The 23,909-nt window shown below is 40.9% G+C and overlaps 1 protein-coding gene across 1 annotated transcript in view; it reads right to left on the reverse strand.

The window, feature by feature from the left end:
• The window catches only part of NDRG1 (N-myc downstream regulated 1), a gene marked incomplete in the record, with an annotated part of 99,259 nt that extends 91,033 nt beyond the window's left edge, over positions 1-8,226 (reverse strand). Inside the window, 1 exon segment of the mRNA XM_077493371.1 lies at positions 8,074-8,226.
• Between the last annotated feature and the right edge of the window lie 15,683 nt (positions 8,227-23,909).

The raw sequence follows: 23,909 nt of genomic DNA on the forward strand, positions 1-23,909 counted from the left end.
CAGGGCAGTATTCCAACATGATAATTACTCCAAAAACACCTGCAAGACGACTACTGCCTTGCTAAAGAGCTATATATATTTGTTTAATAATTATTCAATTAAAATTTTGACCACAACCAAAAAAAACAAAAACAAAACACAGTACAATGCATTTTCTGTGCGTCGAGGTATGAATTATCCATACAACGTTCAGGACTTCAATTAGGTGAAGAAATTAGGTGTATTAAAGTGGAAGATACCACCCCAAACCCCCAACCCCCCCCAAAAAAATAAATAAAAAAATGACAAGTGATGAGCAGGAAGGCTCTTTATTGCAGAGTACCAGTATGTCAGAAAAAGTGACTCCCGTGCTTGCGTACTAGTGATTTCATGCTGCCCCAGCCAATCAAGGTGGCCGCACATCAGCACCAGAATACTCACCTCTGTTCCAACGGTCCGACATCAGTGACTTCCCACACCGGCACTGGCTTCTTCCAGGTGCTGGTGCTCAACCATCTTCATAGACTGGTGCAGTATGATGTCGCTCGATGATGTCATACTGTGCTGGCCAATCAAGATGGCTCAACACCAGCACCTAGAAGTAGCCAGTGCTAGTGTGGGAAGTCACTGATGTCGAACCGTTGGAGCAGAGGTAAGTACTCCGGTTCTTAGTGCTGCTTTAAATTCTTGCAATGAATGCAACAAACCGTTTCTATTACTTGTATTGTATGTGTCCTTGTTTCTATTCTATTTATTAATGTGTCTATACAGAGAGTGGTGAAGATGTAATACTCTATAGTTCTATAATCCTTCATTGACGGATATCTTGTCCTATACAGAGTGACCTCAGTGCTAGACGATGATCAATATCCATTATATCATCAGTGTTACTTTTATCTGCAGTTACAATATCTAATCTGTATTGTGTTATGCAGTCCTGTCTGTTATCTGAGTCCATAAATACAAGGTCAACATCTGCACCACACCCTGGGAGAAGAACGAGGAGGGAGAATGAAGAAGAAGAGGGAGGAAGAAAAGTGAGGAAGGAGAATGGAGAAGAATGAAGAAGAGTGAGCAAGAACGAGTTAGAAGAACTAGGAAGAAGAGCGAGGAAGGAGAATGAAGAAGAATGAAAAAGAGTGAGCAGGAACAAGTTAGAAGAACAAGGAAGAAGAATGAAGAAGAAGAGCGAGGAAGGAGAATGAAAAAGAGTGAGCAAGATCAAGTTAGAAGAACAAGGAAGAAGAAGAGTGAGGAAGGAGAATGAAGAAAAATGAAAAAGAGTGAGCAAGAACGAGTTAGAAGTACAAGCAAGAAGAATGAAGAAGTAGAGTGAGGAAGAAAAGCAGGGAAGGAGAATGAAGAAGAATGAAGAAGACTGAGCAGGAACGAGTTAGAAGTACAAGGAAGAATGAAGAAAAAGAGTGAGGAAGGAGAAGGAAGAATAGTGAGCTAGAACAAGATAGAAAAACAAGGAAGAAGAATGAAGAAGAAGAGTGAGGAAGAAGAATGTGGAAGGAGAATGAAGAAGAAGAGTGAGGAAGAAAAGTGAGGAAGGAGAATGAAGAAAAAGAGTGAGCAAGAACAAGTTAGAAGAACAAGGAAGAAGAATGAAAAAGAGCGAGAAAGGAGAATGAAAAAGAGTGCGCAAGAACGAGTTAGAAAAACAAGGAAGAAGAATGAAGAAGTAGAGTGAGGAAGAAAAGCGAAGAAGGAGAATGAAGAAGAGTGAGCAAGAACGAGTTAGAAGTACAGGAAAGAAGAATGAAGAAGAAGAGTGAGGAAGGAGAACGAGGAAGGAGAATGAAGAAGAAGAGTGAGGAAGAAGAATGAGGGACAAGAACGAGGAAGGAGAATGCAAAAGAAGAGTGAGGAATAAGAATGAGGGAGAAGAACGAAGATAGAGAATGAAGAAGCGTGAAAAAGAAAAGAGAGGGAGAAGAACAAGGAAGGCGAATGAAGAAGAAGAGTGAGGAAGAAGAGCAGGGGGGAAAATCAAGGAAGAAGAATGAAGAAGAAGAGTGAGGAAGTAGAACAAAGGAGAAGAACGAGGAAGGAGAATGAAGAAGAAGAGTTATGAAGAAGAACAAAGGAGAAGAACATGGATGGAGAATGAAGAAGAGTGAGGAAGGAGAAAGAGAGAGAAGAACGAGGAAGGAAATGAAGAAGAACGAGAGAGAAGTGAGAAAGGAGAATGAAGAGGAAGAGTAAGGAAGAAGAACAAGGGATAAGAACAAGGAAGGCTAATGAGGAAGAAGAGTGAGGAAGAAGAAGTAGGGAGAAGAACAAGGAAGGAGAACGAAGAAGAGTAAGGGAGAAGAACGTGGAAGGAAAATGAAGAAGAAGAGTGAGGAAGAAGAACAAGGAAGGAGAATGAAGAAGAAGAGTGAAGAAGAAGAATGAGGGAGAAAAACGAGGAAGGAAAATGAATAAGAAGAGTGAGAAATAAAAAGATAGAGGAAGAAGAACAAGGAAGAGGAATAAAGAAGAAGAGTGTGGAAGAACAAGGAAGAAGAATGAAGGGTGAGGAAGAAGAGTGGATTTTAACTTTTTTTTAAAAAATTCTTGTCCATGTGTGTGGCTGTTAGAGACTTGAGAACTCCATAAACCACAATCTTATCATCGATTTTACAATTGGTGGTCTTAATATCAAACAATGAAGTTAATTTATGAATCAAGAATATCTGACTGGTGTCCCAGCTCTCTATAGATTCCAATGTACTCGGTCTGTATGAGGTCACCCCAGTCCACCATGACACCAGGAGCACTATGGTGACACACCCCATAGAATGCTGACTATAGTATGATTTTTGAAGTGGCCCTGTACAGATGGTCCGGGATCCCCTCCTGTGTGTCTCTGGGCTAAGCCAGGATAAGCTGAAGACGCCTCAGCACTGAATAATGACTGCCGCCTCCGGCTGTACAATGAGGTTCTGCAGCAGCTGCGGCCTTTTTACACCAACCATCCCGGCTTCCTCCTCTCACAACTCAGTAACCTGCAAAGTGCACCACTCTGGATTCTTATTATTCACTGATCTGTCTACGGGAAACTGACATCTATGTTTAAATGGGCCCGTCACCAAGGAAAGGGTGTTTAGATATGCTGCAATGGTGTCACTGATCGCTGTAAATGTTATATTGTAGTGCATTCAATCCAAGGTAGGCACCGCCAACATAACTTTCATCTACAACATCCAGGCTCTGAGCCCTTTATGATTACTCAGCATCAGCTCTATGATTTAAAAAATAAAATCACTTTCTACATTGTTTCAATCAACGTAATAACACTGTGATCTCGTCACACAAGCCAGACACTGTATAGGTGATCAACATGCCATCCAGATTGTTTTCTATGTATATGATCTACTCAAACACGCTCCACCCCTCTGCCTGTTATGATGAAAACACAAAGCATGCCGTAACCCAAGAGTGCAAAACACATTGCTAGATACCTCATACCGGGGGATATTCACAAATCTGAATGTCACTTGTAACAAATTGTGACAATGGGTTTACAAGAGTTCTCTTCACTGGAACTAGGGGGCCAAGCCCAACCCCTGAAAAACAACCCCACATCATAATTCCCCCTTCCACCAAACGATTTGGACCAGTGCACAAAGCAAGGTCCATAAGGACATGAATGAGCGAGTTTTGGGTGGAGGAACTTGACTGGCCTGCACAGAGTCCTGACCTCAACCAGATAGAACACCTTTGGGATGAATTAGAGTGGAGACTACGAGCCAGGCCTTCTCGTCCAACAACAGTGCCTGACCTCACAAATGCACTTCTGGAAGAATGGTCAAACATTCCCATAGACACACTCCTAAACCTTGTGGACGGCCTTCCCAGAAGAGTCAAAGCCGTTATAGCTGCAAAGGGCGGACCAACTCGATGTTGAACCCTACGGACTAATGCCCTGTACATGCGGTCGGACTTTCTGACGGAAAATGTGAGATCGGATTGTGTTGTCGGAAATTCCGATCGTGTGTGGGCTCCATCTGACTTTTTCAGTCGGAATTTCCGACACACAAAGTTTGAGATCTGGATCTAAAATTTTCCGACAACAAAATCCGTTCGTTTTAAATTCCGATTGTGTGTAGACAATTCCGACACACACAAAGTGCCACACATGCTCAGAATAAAACTCAGAAGAACGAAAGTTATTGGCTACTGGCCCTCTTTATAGTCCCGTCGTACGTGTTGTACGTCACCTTTTCGACAACTTTGTGCGATCCTGTGTATGCAAGACAAGTTTGGGCCAAAATCCTTTGGAAAAAATCAGATGGATTTTGTTGTCGGAATGTCCGACCGTGTGTACAGGGCATAAGATTGGGATGCTAATAACGTTTATGTGCGCATAAAGGCAGGTGTCCTAATACTTTTGGTTATATAGTGTGTGTGTATATATGTGTGTGTGTGTGTGTGTGTGTGTGTGTGTGTGTGTGTGTGTGTGTGTGTTTGTGTATATATATACATACACTATATATATATATATATATATATATATTTTATATATATATATATATATATATATATATATATATATATATATATATATATATATATATAAATTGGGGGGGGGGGGGTTTTGGTGGATTTACTTTTTTTTTCTAAACAATCAACTCAGCTGGCTAGATAACTTAAGGGAGCCTGTGCCACGTTTTCACAGCTCTTACTGTGAAGAAGCCCTTCCAGATTCAGAGGTTAAATCTCTTCTCCTCTAAACCTGAAGAGTGCTCCTTTGCCCTTAGAAATGACCTTAGACTGAATAAAGTTGCTGAAGTTCACAAATACTATCTGTGACTCATTAGACTTCCCTTTCTGTCCTGTACACTCAGCAGGAAGTGAAAGGATACCCTTCCAAAGTGAGGGACAGTTGTCACCGGAACCCCTCCAAATGACATGGATTTTTTAGGGGACTTTTCTGGAACAGTTCCTGCCTTAACATCTCTATTAACCATTTAAGGATTTTAAACGTAGGAGGTATGTCCTGCAGAAATTTCATCAAAAGTTTCTACAATTTATCTTCCATGTTCAGCTTCTCTACTGTGCTGCTGCTCCCCTTGCTGCTATTACCAGCAATTACCGGCTGTCAGAATGACAGCTGGGAATTGCTATGTGTTACAGAGCAGGGCTGTCAAAATGTAGGTTGTTTCTACTATGTATCTCCTAAGCTGCTCCCCCTGCTGCTATTCCTGGCAATTACCGGCTGTCAAAATGACAGCTGGAAAATTCGATGTATTGCACAGCAAGGGCGGCTGTCAAATGCTGTACATGTTACTGAGTATATACAATGTAACAATGTATGCTTACATTGTACTTACTATTTCCTTCATATGTAGGTGAAATGCGTGACCTTTGAGCTGCACATGACATCAGTTAAAAAACGACGACAGTAAAAATAAATAAACAGATACATATATTCCCATTGACCTCTTGGGTTACCCTCGTCAGCCCTAAATAAATCCTTCCTCCCCTTCTCTCCTTTTTTCCTGCAGATTTTAAATTTTTGTTACATTTTTTTTTTTTTTATTATTATTATTTGCAAGCAACTTTGCCATGCTTTGTATCAGACATATAATATTAGTAGAAAAAAAAATGAATAAACATATTCCTATTTAACACCTTGTTAACCCTTAATCAGCTATAATTAACGTCTTCCTCCCCTTCTGCTCTTTCTTCTGAAGGTTTTTTTTTTTTTTAATAACAAAAAAATCCTTTTCATTTGCAAGTAAGGCCGGGTTCACATATATACGAATATGATGCGTTTTTAACCACATCCGATTCGTATAACGTGAACGTGACCGGTTCTCAATGGAGCCGGTTTACACATGTCCGGGACGGCCGAGGTGCGGTTATGAAAAAGGGTCCTGTGCGTTTTTGGGTCCGGTTCAGTTGCAGATTCAGGTAAAGAAAAAATGTGCACCTGAACCGGTGAACAGAAACGCACCAGACTGGTGCTAGAAACATCAGCTTAGTAAAATGAGAGCAAAAAATAAATAAAATACATTTATTTCCATTTAACCCCTTATTTATTTTTTTAGTTTATTTTTATTTATTTGTTTACAAACAATGCCATATTACCATATTTTGGTAAAAAAATAAAAAATAAAATAAAAAAAAATTAGTACAAAAATGTAATAAATATAATCCTATTTAACCTCTTACTAACCCCTTGTTAACTCAATCAGCCCTAATAAACTCCTTCCTCCCTTTATCACCTTAGCACTTATATTTCTCTTATTTTTTATTATTATTTTAAAATTAAAAAATGCCTTTTTTTGGGGATGGATAACGTATCCATGCTCTGTACTAGAGATATATTTTACTGTGATTTTAAATGGGATAAATAATATAATAAGAAAAAAAAATTATGCAGGATTTATAAATTACATAGAAAATAAAATCAATATTCCAGGACATTATTGCCAAAAGAAAGCCAAGCTTGTCCCCAACTATGTATCACTTTGATATTTTTATTAACAACAACAGAGGAATAAACAGACCCATGGTGGAAATGTAAATATCACGCTGGTCTATACAGGGTATACAGGTACGAGAGCTGAAGGGGTTAATATTGAACTTCAGATCTTGTAACAGGAAGTCTGAGACTCTTTTTTTTGCTACAGAAGGAGAAGAATAAGACTGTATGGCTGGGGGAGGATTTGCTGGACACACACTCAGCAATATTCTGACACTTTCAACCAGCTTTTAAAGCTAAAACGCTACCCAAAAAGATCAAGGGGGACCGGGGTGGGGGACCTACCTTTGACCATTTCATGGTGTAGATAGAAACTGCCAAGGGTAAGTCACATTGGTCATTGTTGCAATTGATAGCCAGGTTGAAATTGCATGAATTGTGCCCCATGTGTGTGTGTGTGGTCAAGTATTATCTGAATTTTCCTGATACCTCCAGTCTGGAGCCCCCTTCAAATGCCAATGAGTGATTCCATCTATGAGCATCTATCTATAGCCGAAGCACCAGTACTGTGCAGTGTAATAAAAATAACAACAAAGTAACAAGAATAGTAAAAAAAAAAAAAAAAACTGCTCTTGATAAAAAGCAAATGCATAAAAAATATATAGTAAAACAAATAGTTATAATAATAGAAGATGAAAAAAAAAAAAAGAAAATGAAATTGAACAAGAGAAGAAGAAGAAGACGAAGAAATTTAAGAAGAAAATAAAATTGAAGAAGATGAAGAAGAAATTTAAGAAGAAATTGAAGAAGAAAAAGAAGAACTTGAAGAAGAAGGTGAAGAAGAAGAAGAAGAAGAAGAAATTGAAGAAGAAGAAGAAGAAGAAGAAGAAGAAATTGAAGAAGAAGAAGAAGAAGAAGAAGAAGAAGAAGAAGAAATTGAAGAAGAAGGTGAAGAAGAAGAAGAAGAAGAAATTGAAGAAGAAGGTGAAGAAGAAGAGGAAGAAGAAGAAGAAGAAGAAGAAGAAGAAGAAGAAGAAGAAGAAGAAGAAGAAATTGAAGAAGAAGGTGAAGAAGATTAAGAAGAAGAAGAAGAAGAAATTGAAGAAGAAGGTGAAGAAGATGAAGAAGTAGAAGAAGAAGAAATTGAAGAAGAAGGTGAAGAAGAAGAGGAAGAAGAAGAAGAAGAAGAAGAAGAAGAAAATTCTATAAATAAAATAAATACAAATAATATAAACAATAATAATAATAATAAAAAAATAGAACATTATATAATCCTTCCTACAGTACATCTTCTGCAACAGTCCAATGTCAGCTACCAGACCCAACAAGCGCTGCCACCCATTATCAGGGCATGTTGGCAATTGTAGTGCCCCAACTGTTGCACGTACGAATACTTGCAGTTCCACGGCGCTTAAGGCGATTATAGCCGTATTATTATTATTATATTATTATGTATTATTGACTCACACCAAAACAGTTGCTTACTGTCCATGATCCTTTTTTTTGTTTGTTATATGCACTAACAGTTACATTTTCAGGACAAGCTTTGGGGGGTCCTTTCCCCCCTTTTTCTTGGTCCAAGCAGTACTGATACACAAAGGTTTAGCAAAATGTTGAGAATTAAAACCCCCAGCAGCTTTGTGTGGAAAGTTAGCCCTGTGCCCCAGACTTACCTCTCACAATCAGATGTCACAGTCTGTCCCCAGATGCTGCTGTCCTCCTAGTGATTTTTTTTTCTTTTTAATTCTAATCTGTCCAGCCCAGCGAGGGGGTTATATGGGGCTGGCAGAGCCCCACCCTAGCTCCCCCCCCCCCCCCTCCAGGCTAGGCAATGGATGGAAGGGGTTGGCTTGAGAGTGGGTCAGCCAGGCACGCCTTGTAAACAGGGGAGCAGCATGGAGCTGGCTCTCCTCCCTCCCACTCCAGGCTCTACACACGTACATACAGGGGGAAGCGTGTACAGAGGGAGTGTACATGGCTAGGATGAGACATAGAGGAAGTCATGGCGTCACAGGAATCCTTATTTGTGGATGGGACTTTTTAGGTTCCAAGTGAGTACTGTATATAAGTATCAAAAATAAATACCTGTAAAAAATAAATAAATAAAGATGGAAGGAAAAAGAGAGATAGAGGGAAATAAAGAGATAAAGAGAGTGAAAGAAAGAGAGAGAAAAAAAGAGAGTGAGAGAAAAAGAAAGAAGAGCCAAGATAATGTTACTAATAATAAAAATAATATTGCAAAAATTGTTTCCCCCTTGAAGACATTTGTTATTTTTATAATAGCATTATGGTAATACCTATTTGTAGATGGGAATTTTTAGGTGCCAAAGTTAGTATATAAGTGTCGTAAATAAGTATTTGTCATAAATAAAGAAATAAGGAAATAAATAAACAGAGAGATAAAGACAAAGAAAGAAAAAGAGGGAAAAACAAAGAGAAAGAAAGAAAGAGAAAGAGACAAAGAAAGAGAGAGAAAAAGAAAGAAAGAGAAATAAAAAAGAGAGAGAGAGAGAGAGCAAAAGAAAGAGACAGAGAGAGAGAGAGAGAGAGAGAGAGAGAGAGAGAGAGAGAGAGAGAGAGAAAGAAAGAGAGATAGAAAGAAAGGTAAGAAAGAGAGAGAGAATATATGAGCAAAAGAAAGAGAATGATAGAAAGAAAAAGAAAGGAAGAGAGAGAAGAGATAGAGAAAGAGAGAGAGAGAGAAAGTTAGAAAGAGAGAGTGCAAGAAAGAGATAGCGAGAGAGAAAGTTATAAAGAGAGAGCGAACGAGAGAAAGAAAAGTAAGAAAGAAAGAGAGAGAGAGAGAATAAAAGAGAGAGAGAGAGAGAGTTAGAAAGAGAGAGGAAGAAAAAAAGTGAAAGAAAGAGAGAAAAAGAAAGGGATAGAAAGATAGAAAGAAAAGTAAGAAATAGAAAGTGCGAATAAAAGAGCGAAAGAAAGAATGCTAGAAAGAGAGAAAGAGAAAAGAAGAAAGAGAGAGAAGGGAAGAGAGAGAAAGAAAGAGAGAGAGAGAGAGAGGAGGAAAAAAGTAAAGAAAAGAGAAAGTAAGAAAGTGAGAATGTTAACGAAAAAGAGAGAGAATGAGATAGAAAGAGATAAAGAAAGAAAGAGAAAGTAAGAAATAGAGAGAAAAGTGGGAAATAGAGAGAGATCGAGAGAAAGAGAGAGAGCAAATACAAGAGCAAAAGAAAGAGAATGATAGAAAGAAAGAGAGAGAGAGAGAGTATGAAAGAATGAATGAAAGAAAGAGATATAAAAAAATAGGGAACAAAGGATAGAAAAATAAAGAGAGAGAAAGAAATAAATAGAGATAATAAAAGAGCAAAAGAGAACAAAAGAAAAAGAGAGAAAAAAAAATAAAGAATAAGAAAGAAAAAAATAAAGAAAGAACGAAAGCTCAGAAACCTCTGCCACCTATGGATGCACATATGCAGCATACCGGTGTTAAAGCCCACCCTCTTTGCCACCGCACATTGAGTTAGACAGTAAGACATTACATTTCAAACACTTTTATTTATGCTTTCCCCACCTTTACATAAAGACCAAGCTATCCAGCAAAAGTGTCCAACCATTGGGTGCTCACAGTTGGGTACTTATGGATGTCAACTTTTATTCATATCAAACCTTGTGGCTGCGGGGCAGTAATAAAAATGCATTTTACCACCCCTCCAACCGCTCCTCTTGAGTTGCAAAGGCATCGGTACGGGAGTATACACATCCTACATAGAAAAAACTATCCCGCAGTCGCATTTCCACACTCAACCCATTCAAGTGAATAGGGCCGTTCAGCATAACACCTCACCGCCTGTCAAGTGCTCTCTGAAAAGCGATCCTCTACAGATCGCTCTATAGAGTGCGATGCATGTATTAATGAGCCCTAAAGCTGGCCAAAGATGGATCAAAACTCAGCAGTTTCAGCAGGGACCAGACAAGGTTCGATCCATCTATAGTGCATCCAGAAAGTATTCAAAGCGCTTCACTTTTTCCACATTTTGTTATTTTACAGCCTTATTACATAATGGATAATGGATTCAATTCATTATTTTCCTCAAAATTCTACATACAATTCCCCATAATGACAAGGTGAAAGAAGTTTGTTTGAAATCTTTGCAAATCTATTAAACATAAAAGACGAAAGTCTTGGAAGCACTCTGCACAAGCTCAGTTTGGTGTGTATTGCTAGAGAGTTTTTTTTTTGCTTGGGAGGGTGCATGTGATCAGCACAGGGCCAATCAGCACTGTCCAGACAGAGAGTCAGGGGTCACGCAGCCTCATAGGACAGTCAACAGTAGAATGAAAACTCCTCCTACAAGCTTTAACCAGTGCTCAGCTGCACACTGATAGAAGTCACAAGACTGCTATATACTGCTGATGAGAAAAGGTATTTAGCAGTTTATATTTACTAAAACAATTGCATTCCCATGTTCTGTGTACTGTGGAAGACCAAATATAGTGAATGCAGGCTCCTGGGTTTAGTAACACTTTAATGAAAGATTTTGGAGACTTTATATAAAGTCTAATGCCATGTACACACGGAAAATGTTCAATGGGAGCTATTTGTCGAAAATTCTGAACGTGTGTAGGCTCCACATTCCAATTTCCATCGGAATTTCCGACACACAAAATTTGAGATCTGGATCTCAAATTTTCCGACAACAAAATCCGTTGTCGGAAATTCCGATCGTGTGTGTACACAATTCCGACGCACAAAGTTCTACGCATGCTCGAAATCAAGCACAAGAGCCGCACTGGCTATTGAACAATTTTCTCGGCTCGTCTTACGTCACCGCGTTCTTGACGTTCGGAATTTCTGACAACATTGGCAAGTTTGAGCCAACATCCATCGGACAAAATCCCATGGATTTTGTTATCGGAATGTCTGATCATTTGTACGCGCCATTAAACTATTGCAAGTTCTCTCAGCTGAAGATAAGCAAATTCTGGAATACAATTCAAGTAACACTGTACTTCTCAATGCAGTTCTCAAACAAAAGAAATATGCATGTACGCCACTAGGGGGCACTGCAGGGGAAAGATCCAGTTTAGTTTGCTTGTAAACTCCATCATGTACCTCCTACAGTTGGATGATTGTTGGGATAGAGTAGATGATAGTTGATGTCCTCTCAGGCCTCAATTGACGGATAAGAGAGTAATTTTGTCTGACAAATTAGTTTATCTTCATAACATTTAAATTATTCGAATCAGTGTTCACCATCACAGCATAATCTTTCCCTATAGTCTGCTCAGTAAATCGTTTTTTCTTTTCCTTCTGAGAAGAAATATTATTTTCCAAATGCTACAAGGATGACAAAAAACATCCCGGCATGCCAAAGGTGCCCTAAAGACCTTATGGATACTTTATGGAATGAAATGATGAGGACCAGAATGAAAGTGCGAGGAGCTCTTCCCTCCAGAGTTCTCATTCTGGATCATCACAAAGTGTTTTTTCACCAGCAGCATCTTCAGGTAAGGAAATATTACAAACCACGACCTCCCAAAATACACAATCCCTTCATTTATAGAGAAAATTACACCTGGAAATCAGGAGAACGTTCATCAAGCTCTTCATAGAGCAATATTATTACCCATAACTGAAAATCCATATTGACGGGAAGCTTTTAAATTATTATAAGGGTGGGGGCAGGGGTTACTTGTTCTCATGTATAGGTGAGATGTTCTTATCATATACTGTCCTTGTTATTCCATTTGTAATAAAAAAAAAGTAATAACATTTTAAGGCTGGGTTCACACTGGAGCGATGCAGGAACGCCGCAAATCCGCGGCGTTTTCCCGCATCGCATGCCTCCCGCCGGCAGTTCACACTGCCCTATGCGGACTGCTGGGAGTGTCAGTGAAACGTTAATGACACCCCCAGATCAGTTCGCATATCGCAGTGCGATCTGCAAACTCGGACAGGAATCGGATCGCATGGTGTGAACACCCATGCAATCCGATTTTGCTGCGGACCAAAAAAAGGGTCCCGTGCGAGTTTGCGGCGGGTGCGATGCGAATTCAGCCATACTATCTGTATGGCTGAACTCGCATCGCACAGAGATCGCATGTGATTTGCACTGCAGTGCGGTGCGAATCACATCCGGTTCTCGCTGCCGCAGCAGTGTGAACCCAGCCTAAAAAGCAAGTTTACTTTATTTACTAAATAAGCTGTACTTTTATTTCAAGCATAATACTTTTATATACATTTCACCATCCCCGAGTTACAAAATGACTTTCAATTTTTAAAACTACTCCACACTGAATTTTTTTTTCAATTTTTCTCATGGCTTCAAAAGTTCTCAAAATGTTACATCTTTAACAGCTTCACCCCCGGGAGATTTGGCTGCTCAATGACCAGGCCATTTTTTGCGATACTGCACTGCGTCGCTTTAACTGACAATTGCGCGGTGTTGCGATGTTGTACCCAAACAAAATTGACATCCTTTTTTTCCCCCACAAATAGAGCTTTCTTTTGGTGGTATTTGATCACCCTTGGGGTTTTTATTTTTTTGCGCTATAAATAGAAGAAGAGCGACAATTTTGATAAAAACTCATTATCTTTTACTTTTTGCTGTAATAAATATCCCACATTTTTTATCAAAAAAAAAAAAATGTCCTCAGTTTAGGCCAATATGTATTTTTCTACATATGTTTGGTAAAAATGAAAATCGCAATAAGCTTATATTGATTGGTTTGCGCAAAAGTTATAGGGTCTACAAAATAGGGGATAGATTTATAGCATTTTTAAAAATTTTTATTTAGATCTTTTTATTAAGATATTTTTCACATATACAAAAAACATTCCACATTATTTCAAATTCTTATATATATAAATTCTTATATATAAACATCCTTATAAAATACTTACATATATAAAAAAAACACATAAAAGACCACAATCAACAAAACACATGGATCAAGCTTGAAATACTTTTCAAAAGAATTAAGGGTAGTCCACTGTCTTCCCCCTCTCCCTGATATAGCTCATTACCCCTGCTCACTTTATTTTAATAATATTTTAAATTAGATTAGATTTATAGTATTTTTATTATAATTTATTATTTTTTTTACTAGTAATGGTGGCAATTTTTATCGAGACTGCAACATTTTGGTGGACACATCAGATACTTTTGACACATTTTTGAAACCATTGACAATTATACAGCGATCAGAGCTATTAAAATGCACTGATTATTGTGTAAATGTCACTGGCAGGGAAGGGGTTAACACTACGTGGCGATCAAGGGGTTAACTCTGTTCCCTGTGTGTGTTTCTGTAGGGGGGATGGGACTGTCTAGGAGGAGAGAGAGAGATCGCTGTTCATACATAGTATGTACACACGATCTGTCTCCTCTCCCCTGAAAGAACCAGTTCTCGCTCTGTCACGAGCGATCGCGGTAGCCGCATAGGGGTTGCGTGCGCCCTTAGTGGCCAAAAGGCAAAGCAAGGTAACATAACGTCATTTCGCCCAGCTGTGCCATTCTGCCTCAGTAAAACTGTGGCGGCTGGTCGGCAAGCGGTTACATATGACCAGCCGCCACCAGCCGTGGTGGGAAGCAGATTGATTTGCAAAGGTTGGCAGAATATTGGAGAAGGCTGATTCTCTATGGCAGTAGTCTCCAAACTGCGGCCTTTTGCTTGCCTTTATCTGGCCCTTAGGGCATTATTCTTTCCACTGATACGAGACACTATTTTGCCATCTGAAACTGACAATGGAGCACCATTTCTCCCACTGACACCACTAATGGGGCACTATTTCTCCCTATGATACCAATGATGAGGCACTATTCCTCCGCCTAATACCAAATGTTTACTCCCACTGATGCCAGGTAAATTTCCACTCCAGCTGGCCACAGTCCGGCCCTCCTAGTGTCTGAAGGACAATAAACCGGGCGTTTGTTCAGAATGTTTGGAGACCCCTGCTCTATGGCAATGGTCTCCAATTCGGGGACCCATGGGCCAGATGTAGCCCTTTGCTTGCCTTTATCTGGCCCTTGGGGAACTTTTCCTCCCACTGATACAGGGCATTATTTCTCAAAGAGATATCAACAACAGGGCATAATTCCTGCCACTGACACCAATGATGGGGGGCTTTTGCTTCCCTGATACCAACAATAAGACACGACTCCCTGCCCCGATAGCAACAATGGGGCACCATTTCTCCAACTTATACCAATGATGGAGTATTGTTTACTCCCAGCGACACCAGGGTGTCTTCTACTGGTGCTGGTCACGGTCCCCCCTACCCAATGCCAGTAAACTGGTCCTTTGTTCAGAAAGTTTGGAGACCCCTGCACTACGGTATCATTGTGCTGACCTATTCCCGTTCACTTCCAGATACAATTAGCTTCAAACAATCTACCATCGGAATCCCTGACTGTACAAACAGCTTAAATGACCCCCTCTATGTACATAGTAAATACAGGTAATGTTTGAACCGGTGGCTTAAAACAGGTGCATGAAAGCTGATTGCTTGATCAACAATGCGGAACAAAGGAAGAATGACAATAGAAAACACTGGAGGGCCGACTATAGGAAACAGTCATTATTAGGTGTCCTAATGAGCTGCCTGGTCTGCTTATTAACAACAAACAAAAAAGTAACAAAGACCTTATTTATACAGTATCTACTAGAGGTTGACATATTCTACTACACAGGCATGTTACCCCACATCATTACACAATATATATTTTTTGAGGTATAGACATGGGCCATTGCTCTGACTATGTGTGCCTGTTTATGACATATCTGGTGAGTCCCTATATTTTGAGAAAAGTAGAGATTGTATGGAAAAATCAAAAACCACAAAGTCGAAATAATACATAATCAGAGGAGACCCTTAGCTGCTGATCAACCTTTATGCCGTGGTAATACACGCGTTGGAGAAATGGGTGCCATTTACTCTGACTGACACCCCACTGCACCTGGCCAACCTCTTCAATAGTGTAAATGGACCCTCTGTAAAACCAAAAAGCTTGTTAAAAAAAAAAAGATCAATAGACTAAGAGATAAAAGCAGCTGAAGTTATAAGCAAATCTTGACTTTAACAGGAAACATCAAGTATGGTCTCACCCAATTCTACCCATAGAAAAATAATAATAGTGTAGCTATACCCCACGTAGGGGTTGCTGAATGTTGTGGATTACCTATGTTGGCACGTTGTTATGCTACAAGCAATATGTGCAATACTTCATACATAGCCGCATTCATTTTTATTCTTATTTTTTTGTATCAATAAAAATTTTACTTTTACAATCCTACCCAAAGAGCTTCCATAATGGTTCTTTATTGTGATGCACAACCTTGTTGGGAGAACACTGTATAATATGGCGTTTGAAGCTTAAGGGCCATTGCTACAGGGGTCTGCCATGGAGGGTGGAGCGGAGGGTACAAGGGAGTTTAGGAAAACCCAACTAGATAAACCAGACCCATGGTTCTCATGCCGCGTACACGCGATCGGACTTTCTGGCAGACTTGGTCCGGCAGACCAGAATCCATCGGACAATTTGATCGTGTGTGGGCTCCAGCTGACTTTTTTTCCCCAAAAGTCCGATGGACCTAGAAATAAAACATGTTCCAAATCTATCCGACAGACTCAAGTCTAACGGACTAAAAATCAGGAAAAACGTTCGTCTGTATGCTGGTCCGACGGACCAAATACGACGCAAAGGCAGCTATTGGCTACTGGCTATTGAACTTCCTTGTTTAGTCCCGTTTACGTCATCACATTCAAAATGAACGGACTTTCGAATGGACTTAGTCCGGTCGTGTGTGCACAAGTCCATTTCGTTCAGAAAGTCCGTCGGACCTCCGCTGAAAGTCCGTCGGGAAGACCGTTGGACCTAGTGCATCGAAAAGTCCGGTCGTGTGTATGTGGCATTAGCCATTCTTGTAGAATGCAGGCATAAGACAGTGATGTGGATGAAGACAGTGATGTGGATGGTGCCGGTGAGAATACTGCACCTCATAGCATATTCGCAAGATAATAATGAAATAATTACAGAGAGAAGAGACAAACTGGCCAACAGCTTCAGGTACCTTCAAAGTAATTTTATCATACTAAGTGCACTAACAAAAGACACATGGACACTCCTACAAACCTTCATAATGTTATTATTTCCCATCTTAAAGTGGGGCTGTCATCCAATTTAAAAACACAAATCCTCCCTTGGGAGCCTTGGAAAAAACACTAAAAGTACCAGCTGCTACTTATATTAGGTAGGACACCTTCAGTATACAGTAAGGTACTGTCTTGATTTAATTTCAATTTGTTCTTAGAATCTTGAATTGCCTAACTGGGAGAAGCTTTACCCATCAATCTATTCAACCTATCCCATTTAATAACAGAGCTTTTGTTGGCCACTGAAGTGCTCTTCTTGGATGGTGGTAGTAGTAGTGGTGGTGGTGGTGGCGGTGGTGGTGGGGGGCAGGGAATAGTTTGTCAGGGCTTAGCCCAGAAGACAGGAAAGATAGGGCCCTAGCACAGAAAGGATTTTGGAGGATATTGTAAGTAATAGTAGGCTGCTATTGATTCTAAGACTATTTGATCAGGACAGTTTTTTTTTTTTTGTTATTTTGATTACATAAGAAATTTTAATTGATGTTTAATTATGATTTATAGGTAGCGGTAATCACAGCAGGCTCTTCCAGTACTGTTTTTTTTTAACTTTGTGTTGCATTTGGCAGCTACTAATGAGGCTGATGAGCCCTGAACTGTTGAACTGTTTTCTTGGCACTTTGGCGGAACTTAGAAAATTCCAGAACAGTAGGGCACCTTCTCCATTGCAGCTTATTGCAATGTAGCCATTACAAGGAAAGGCATCCCTTATAGCAGTGGTCATCAACCCTGTCCTCAGGGCCCACCAACAGGCCTGGTTTGCAAGATAACTGAAATATATCACAGGTGATATCATTTGCTAATCAGTGATTGCAGTATTCTAGTCTGCATCTCCCCAAGGTAATACATAAAACCTGGCCTGTTAGTACAGTGTTGATGACCACTGCCTTATAGTATGGAATTGCTGCCTCTGGCAAGAAAGGGATACCACACTGTACAGAGGGCCTAGGAATTGGAAGCTCAACTGTTAGGGACTTGTGTGGATCGCCTGTGCCACCAGTGGTAGGCATGGGTTTGAGACATGGGGGATGATTGACTAAAGGTAAAAAGAACTGTTGCAAAAGAAGATGAGCGCAGCAAGGGAATGTTCTTAGTCAACGGGGTGAAGCTCTTCTGACTTCCACCATCCTCTCCAATCATGTCCAAGCAAAAATGCTTTTTCTTTGGAAAGTGAAGTTTCACCACATTCACTAAGCACTGGGGAAAAATACCCTGAGAGCAATTTATCTTACAATGTACAGTCGGGTCCATAAATATTGAGACATCGACACAATTCTAATCTTTTTGGCTCTATAAACCTCCACAATGGATTTGAAATGAAACAAACAAGACATTACATCACTTTCGAAGCTGTATTCTGCCGTACGAGAATTTTTGTAAATTTAGTAAATTTCCGTTATGAGAATAGCATGCAAAAAAATAACGAATGATTATTGCAATATTTTCATCGGCTTTAGACTCCATGGGGTTGATTTACGAAAGGCAAATACACTATTTACAGTCAGGTCCATAAATATTGGGACATCGACACAATTCTAATCTTTTTTGCTCTGTACACCACCACAATGGATTTGAAATTAAACGAACAAGATGTGCTTTAACTGCCAACTTTCAGCTTTCATTTGAGGGTATTTACATCCGAATCAAGTGAACGGTGTAGGAATTACAACAGTTTGTATATGTGCCTCACACTTTTTAAGGGGCCAAAAGTAATGGAACAGATTAACAACCATCGATGGACTAACCTTGCATGGTTAGTAGAGCGGCTCCGTTAGTGTGTACCTGGCTTAAAGGCCACAGCCATAATGCCCATGAAATTCCCTCTCCAGGCTAAAGTTTATCTAAAGTTTTTTACTTCTAATGCCCCCCCAAAATTCTCTCTCCAGGTTACATATATCTACAACTCTCACTCCTAACCCCTTTGGGTTAAGTATATCTAATATTCTCCATTCTAATGCCCATTAAAATTCCTTTTTCAGGTTAAAGTTTATCCAAAGCCCAATCTCCTGAACCACCATTTCGGACCTTTCCTTGTGTGGAATGGAAGTTCACGCTTTGCTTGCTAATGCCGTGTACACACGATCGGAATTCTGGACAGAAAAAGACAGATGAGAGCTTTCATTGGAAAATGGGACTGTGTGTATGCTCCATCGGAATTTAGCTGTCCGAATTTCCGCCAGCCAAAAATTGATAGCATGTTCTCAATTTTCCCGACGGAAAAACTTTCTATCGGAAATTCCGATCGTGTGTATGCAATTCCGACACGCCAAAAATCACGCATGCTCAGATTCAACTAAGAGACAGAAGCTATTGGCTACTGGCTATTGAACGTCCTTTTTCTAGTCCCGTCGTACATGTTGTACTTCACCGCGTTATAAACGATCAGAATTTGGTGTGACCATGTATAGGCAAGACAGCTTGAGCCGAATTCCGTCGGAATTCCGTTGGGAAAACCATCAGAGCTTTCTGATCGTGTGTACGCGGCATTAGAGTCTGCGCAGGCACTAGCCCTGACTCTCTTTTCTCCCTTCCCTTGGACCCCAATAAAATTGCCGACCAAGTGGATTCTTGAGTCTGGAACTGGTAGATGTTTTTACCAAGTTTTTCTATAACTGTCGCATATTTTACATTTATACAGTTTGCTTTTCCTCGTGGACAATCATCTCTTCCACCTTTTGTAATGCTGTTAAAAAAAAACTCCTGAATGCCCCTGAAATTCCCTTTCCAGCAGTTATCTAACATTCTCTCTCCTAATGCCCATTAAATTCCTCCTATAAATTATAGCATATCTAAAGCTGTCACTCCCAGTGGTGTATTTAGGTTTTGTGCTGCCCTAGGTCTGACTAAACTTGTGACCCCCTAATTTAAATATGACACACCCCTTTATGTCAATGCCACGCCCCTCCCTGTGTAAGACCTGCCCTGTCATCTGTCACACCCCTTCCTCTTTAGGCTCCACTTTTTCCTTTTATAGCCCCACCTTTACCTCTTAAAAGTGGGTACCAAGTTCAGCCTCATCAGTGCCCATCAAGGCAGCCTCATCTTTAAATTTGGTGTGTATCTGCCACAGGTTGGTCCTGGGCATACATTACATAAAAACACACATACCACATCCCGATAATTAACTTTTCTAAAAAACTCAACAAAATTTTTTGACAATAATGGACTTTTTAGGCATAGATATAAATATAACAAAAACAGGGGGAAAAGAAAGACATAAATTTAAATTGTTTTTATTTTTCTAAAAAGAAAAAAACCAACAAACCAGATCTCAATACTTCTGCCCGGTTGTTGAGGTGAGGAGAGCATTGAGGGGTGATCTTTCTATCCCCCTCTCCCTCAAGGACAGTCTGGAACTCTTGATTGGATCAATTGGAAGATTATGGTTTATATAATCCTTTTTCCTGCCCTATATATTTTTTGAATTCTTGCCTCCTTGTGGGCTTATCTATATATGACATATTGGCTACAATACTATTTTATTCCTGTAGAGACACCTCTCTTTTTCTTTTTTTGGTTACCCAGAGGGAATAAAAATTATAAGCTCCTGATGAAGCATTATGATGAACGCGAAACATGTAGAGCATCTAAATATCTCTGAGCTGATCCTTAATCGTTATCCTGTCTATGCAAATTACTTCCTGTATTGATGGTCATTTTTTCCTTAATGTCCCTATGTTGGATACCTATGGGAATATATACAGACTGTGATGTACCTCTAATACGCTAGACAGGATAGGAAGTATTGAGAACTGGTTTGTTGGTTTTTTTTCTTTTTAGAAAAATAAAAATTGTTTTAAATTTATCTCTTTCTTTTCCCCCTTTTTTTGTTATATTTATATCTATGCCTAAAAAGTCCATTGTCAACAATTTTTGTTGAGTTTTTTTTTGAAAAGGCAGCCCCATCAGTGCCCATCAAGGCAGCCTCATCAGTGCCCATCAATGCAGCATTACCAGTGCCGATCAATGCAGCATCACCAGTGCCCATCAATGCAGCCTCACCAGTGCCCATCAATGCAGCTCTCATCAGTACCCATCAAAGCAGCATCACCAGTGCCCATCAATGCAGCCTCAGTGCCCAGCAGTGCAGCCTCATCAGTGCCCATTAATGCAGCCTCACCAGTGTCCATCAGCACAGCCTCATCAGTGCCCATCAATGTAGCCTGATCAGTGCCAATCAGCACAGCCTCATTAGTGCCCATCAATGTAGCATGATCAGTGCCTATCAGTGCAGCTTCACCAGTGCCCATCAGCGCAGCCCCAACAGTGCCCAATAAGGGTCTCCAATTGCATCATAATCATACCAAATTATGTGGGCAGACTGCAGTTCCTCTTTAAGCACCCGTTCACATCGGGCCGATTTGGCATGCGATTTAACATGTCAAATCGCATGCAAAATAGGTGGCTATTGCTGGCAATGGCACTGTCCGAATTGGTACGATGCCGACTTTGTAGTGCCGCACCGATTTCCAAAAGTAGTTCCTGCACTACTTTTGGTGACTTTGTGGTGCGATTAGTATAGACATTGTTCCTGCACAGATGTCTGCCAAATTGCCCCCCAAGTCGCACTGCATTGTCAGTTTGAAATTCACATGATTTCTAACCCACATCCTGGGCTTAATGTAGTCAGAAGGATGGGTAATAAAATCCAGACTGATCTATGATCAGAAATGATAGTTGTGTTCATATGTCAGAAGGCAGCATTAGGCATACAGGTAGCTATGAAAGGATAGCCACATATAGACCCCCTTCACACTGCCAGCAGGCCGCATTAGTGATAAGATAGTTTTAGCGGCGCTTTACCGTTGTTTTAGCGGCGCTTTTCGGTCGATAGTGGGGCCCTTTTAACCCCCGCTAGCGGCGGAAGAAAAAGCACCGCTGCCAAAGCGCTTTGCAGGCACTTCGGCAGCGGTGTCCATTCAATACAATGGGCAGGGGCGGTGGAGGAGTGGTGTATACAGAGCCCCAAGGATGCTGCTTTATGGATACTTTTTTCTAATGTCCTGCAAGCGCACCGCCCCAGTGTGAAAGCCCTCGGACTCTCATAATGGGGCTGTAGGGGAGGCGTTTTTCAGGTGCTTTACATGCGCTATTTTTAGCTCAAAAAGCGCCTGAAAAATGCCTCAGTGTGAAAGGGGTCTTACAAGCAGACACCAGAAGCACCAGCCTGCAAATAGCTGTAAAGAGTTACCAAATATGTAAACAGCAGTTTACATGTGTCCATTGATGCAGAGAAGAAAAGCACAGTCCTCCGCCTGCACCAAGGACACAGAGGGTTCATTATCAGAGAGTTGTCCTTATTTCAGATAAGAGGGGGATAGGAGAAACAAAGTGAAAGCTGGAGCATAGATAAGCGTTGAGGTTTGTAAGGAGAGACAGTGAGGAGACTTGGTATCTTAGTTCCTCTCACCCCCTCCAGGATACGCAGAATGAAGCTTCCAGCTGAAGCCGCAGACCGACCCTGCAGGCTCCATGTGCACCTGCTGGAATCACAACACAGGAGGCGGACCAGTTCTCTCCTCTCCTGTCTGTGTGGAGGGGAGGGAGAAGGGGGAACTGTCACCACACGCTCTGCTCTATGAGATGCTGCAGCCAGCAACCTCGGCAGTGAGTGAATGGACTGACTCGGGAGGAGGTGGGGGGGTGCCCCCCACAAAGTGCTGCCTTAGTCCAGGGCCTTGTTGGCCTAGGCCAAAATACAGCACTGCTCACTCCTAATGCCTTGAAACTTCCTCTCCAGATGAAAGCTTATCTAAAACTTATGCTGCGTACACACGAAAGGACTTTCCGGCAGACTAGGTAAAATGGTCTTCCTGACGGACTTTTGCCGGAGTTGCGATGGACTTTACGAATGAACGAACTTGGCCAGACATGAACGGACTAATGTCCCATACACACGGTCGTACATTCCGACCACAAAATCCGTCTGATTTTTTCCTATGGATTTTGGGCAAAACTTGTCTTGCATACACATGGTCGCACAAAGTTGTCGGAAAATTTGATTGCTCTAAACGAGGTGACGTACAAAACGTACAGCAGGACTACGTAGAGGCTAGTAGCCAATAGCTTTCATCTCAAAAAAATTTCTGAGCATGCGTGGCACTTTGTGCATCAAAATTCTCTATACACGATCGGAAAAAGTCAGATCAGATTTTGTTGTCGGAAAATTTTAGATCCAACTCTCAAGCTTTTTCAGTCGGAAATTCCGACAGAAAAGTCCAATAGAGCCCACACGCGATCAGATTTTCTGACAACATAATCCGATCAGACTTTTTCCGTCGGAATTTCCGGCCATGTGTATGTGGCATAGTCCGTTCGTAAGTCCGTTCGTTTTGAACATGATGGCGTAGGACGGGACTAAACAAGGAAGTTCAATAGCCAGTAGCCAATAGCTTCCTTTGCGTCGTATTTGGTCCATTGGACCAGCACACAGACTAACGGTTTTCCCGATTTTAGTCCATCGGAATTGAGTCTGTCAGATAGATTTGAAACATTTCTAGGTCCGTCTGATTTTTTTTTTGAAAAATGAGCGGACTAGCCCCCACACGATCGGATTGTCCGACGGACTAATCCCTTCGGACCTAGTCTGCCGGAAAGTCCGGTCGTGTGTACGCGGCATAACACTCCCAATTTACTTGAAATTCCTTCTATAAATTATAGTATATCTAAAGTTCTTACCCCTAATACCGGCAAAGTTTGTTCTATAAATTATAATATATCTAAAGCTCTTACTTCCCGCAAAGTTTTCCCTCCAGGTTAAGTATTTCTAAAGTTCTCATTCCTAATGCCCATGAAATTGTCGATCTCGGGAGCAAGCAAAAGAGGGTGGCTACATTTTTTCATTCATATAGTGAGACTATGGAGAACGAATGTCGCCACCCTCTAACAGGAAGTCATAACGCAGCAGCAAAACAAAAAAAAAGAGAAGGGAATTTGGAGATATGGGTTTACTTCCTCTTTGATTCCCTGTAAAGATAAAGCATAATGGACTACTGTGCATCGCATAGTAGTCCATTATGTGTCACTTACCTGACACAGGAGCCAGCGAAGTCACCGCTGTCCCCTGTAGTTCCGAGCGTCCATCTTCTTGGTGGGTCTCCGTGGGTCTTGCTGCTCCGGCGCTGTGATTCGCCGGAGCAGCGATGACGTCACTCCCGCGCATGCACACGGGAGCTGACACTCTCAGCATATTGCCGCGATCTGCGGCTTACCCAGTGCGCCTGCGCGCCGCTGTCTACGGCGCATGCACCGTAGACAGCGGTGGCTGTCTTCAGGTAAATATCTCCTAAACCGTATAGGTTTAGGAAATATTTATTGAACCTACAGGTAAGCCTTAATCTAGGCTTACCTGTAGGTCAAAGTGGTTTGTAAGGGTTTACAACCACTTTAAGAACACAT

The sequence above is a fragment of the Lithobates pipiens genome, unplaced genomic scaffold (assembly GCF_037356315.1).
Source record: "Lithobates pipiens isolate NorthernLeopardFrog02 unplaced genomic scaffold, aLitPip1_a1.2 Scaffold_19, whole genome shotgun sequence".
Lineage (NCBI taxonomy): Eukaryota > Metazoa > Chordata > Amphibia > Anura > Ranidae > Lithobates > Lithobates pipiens.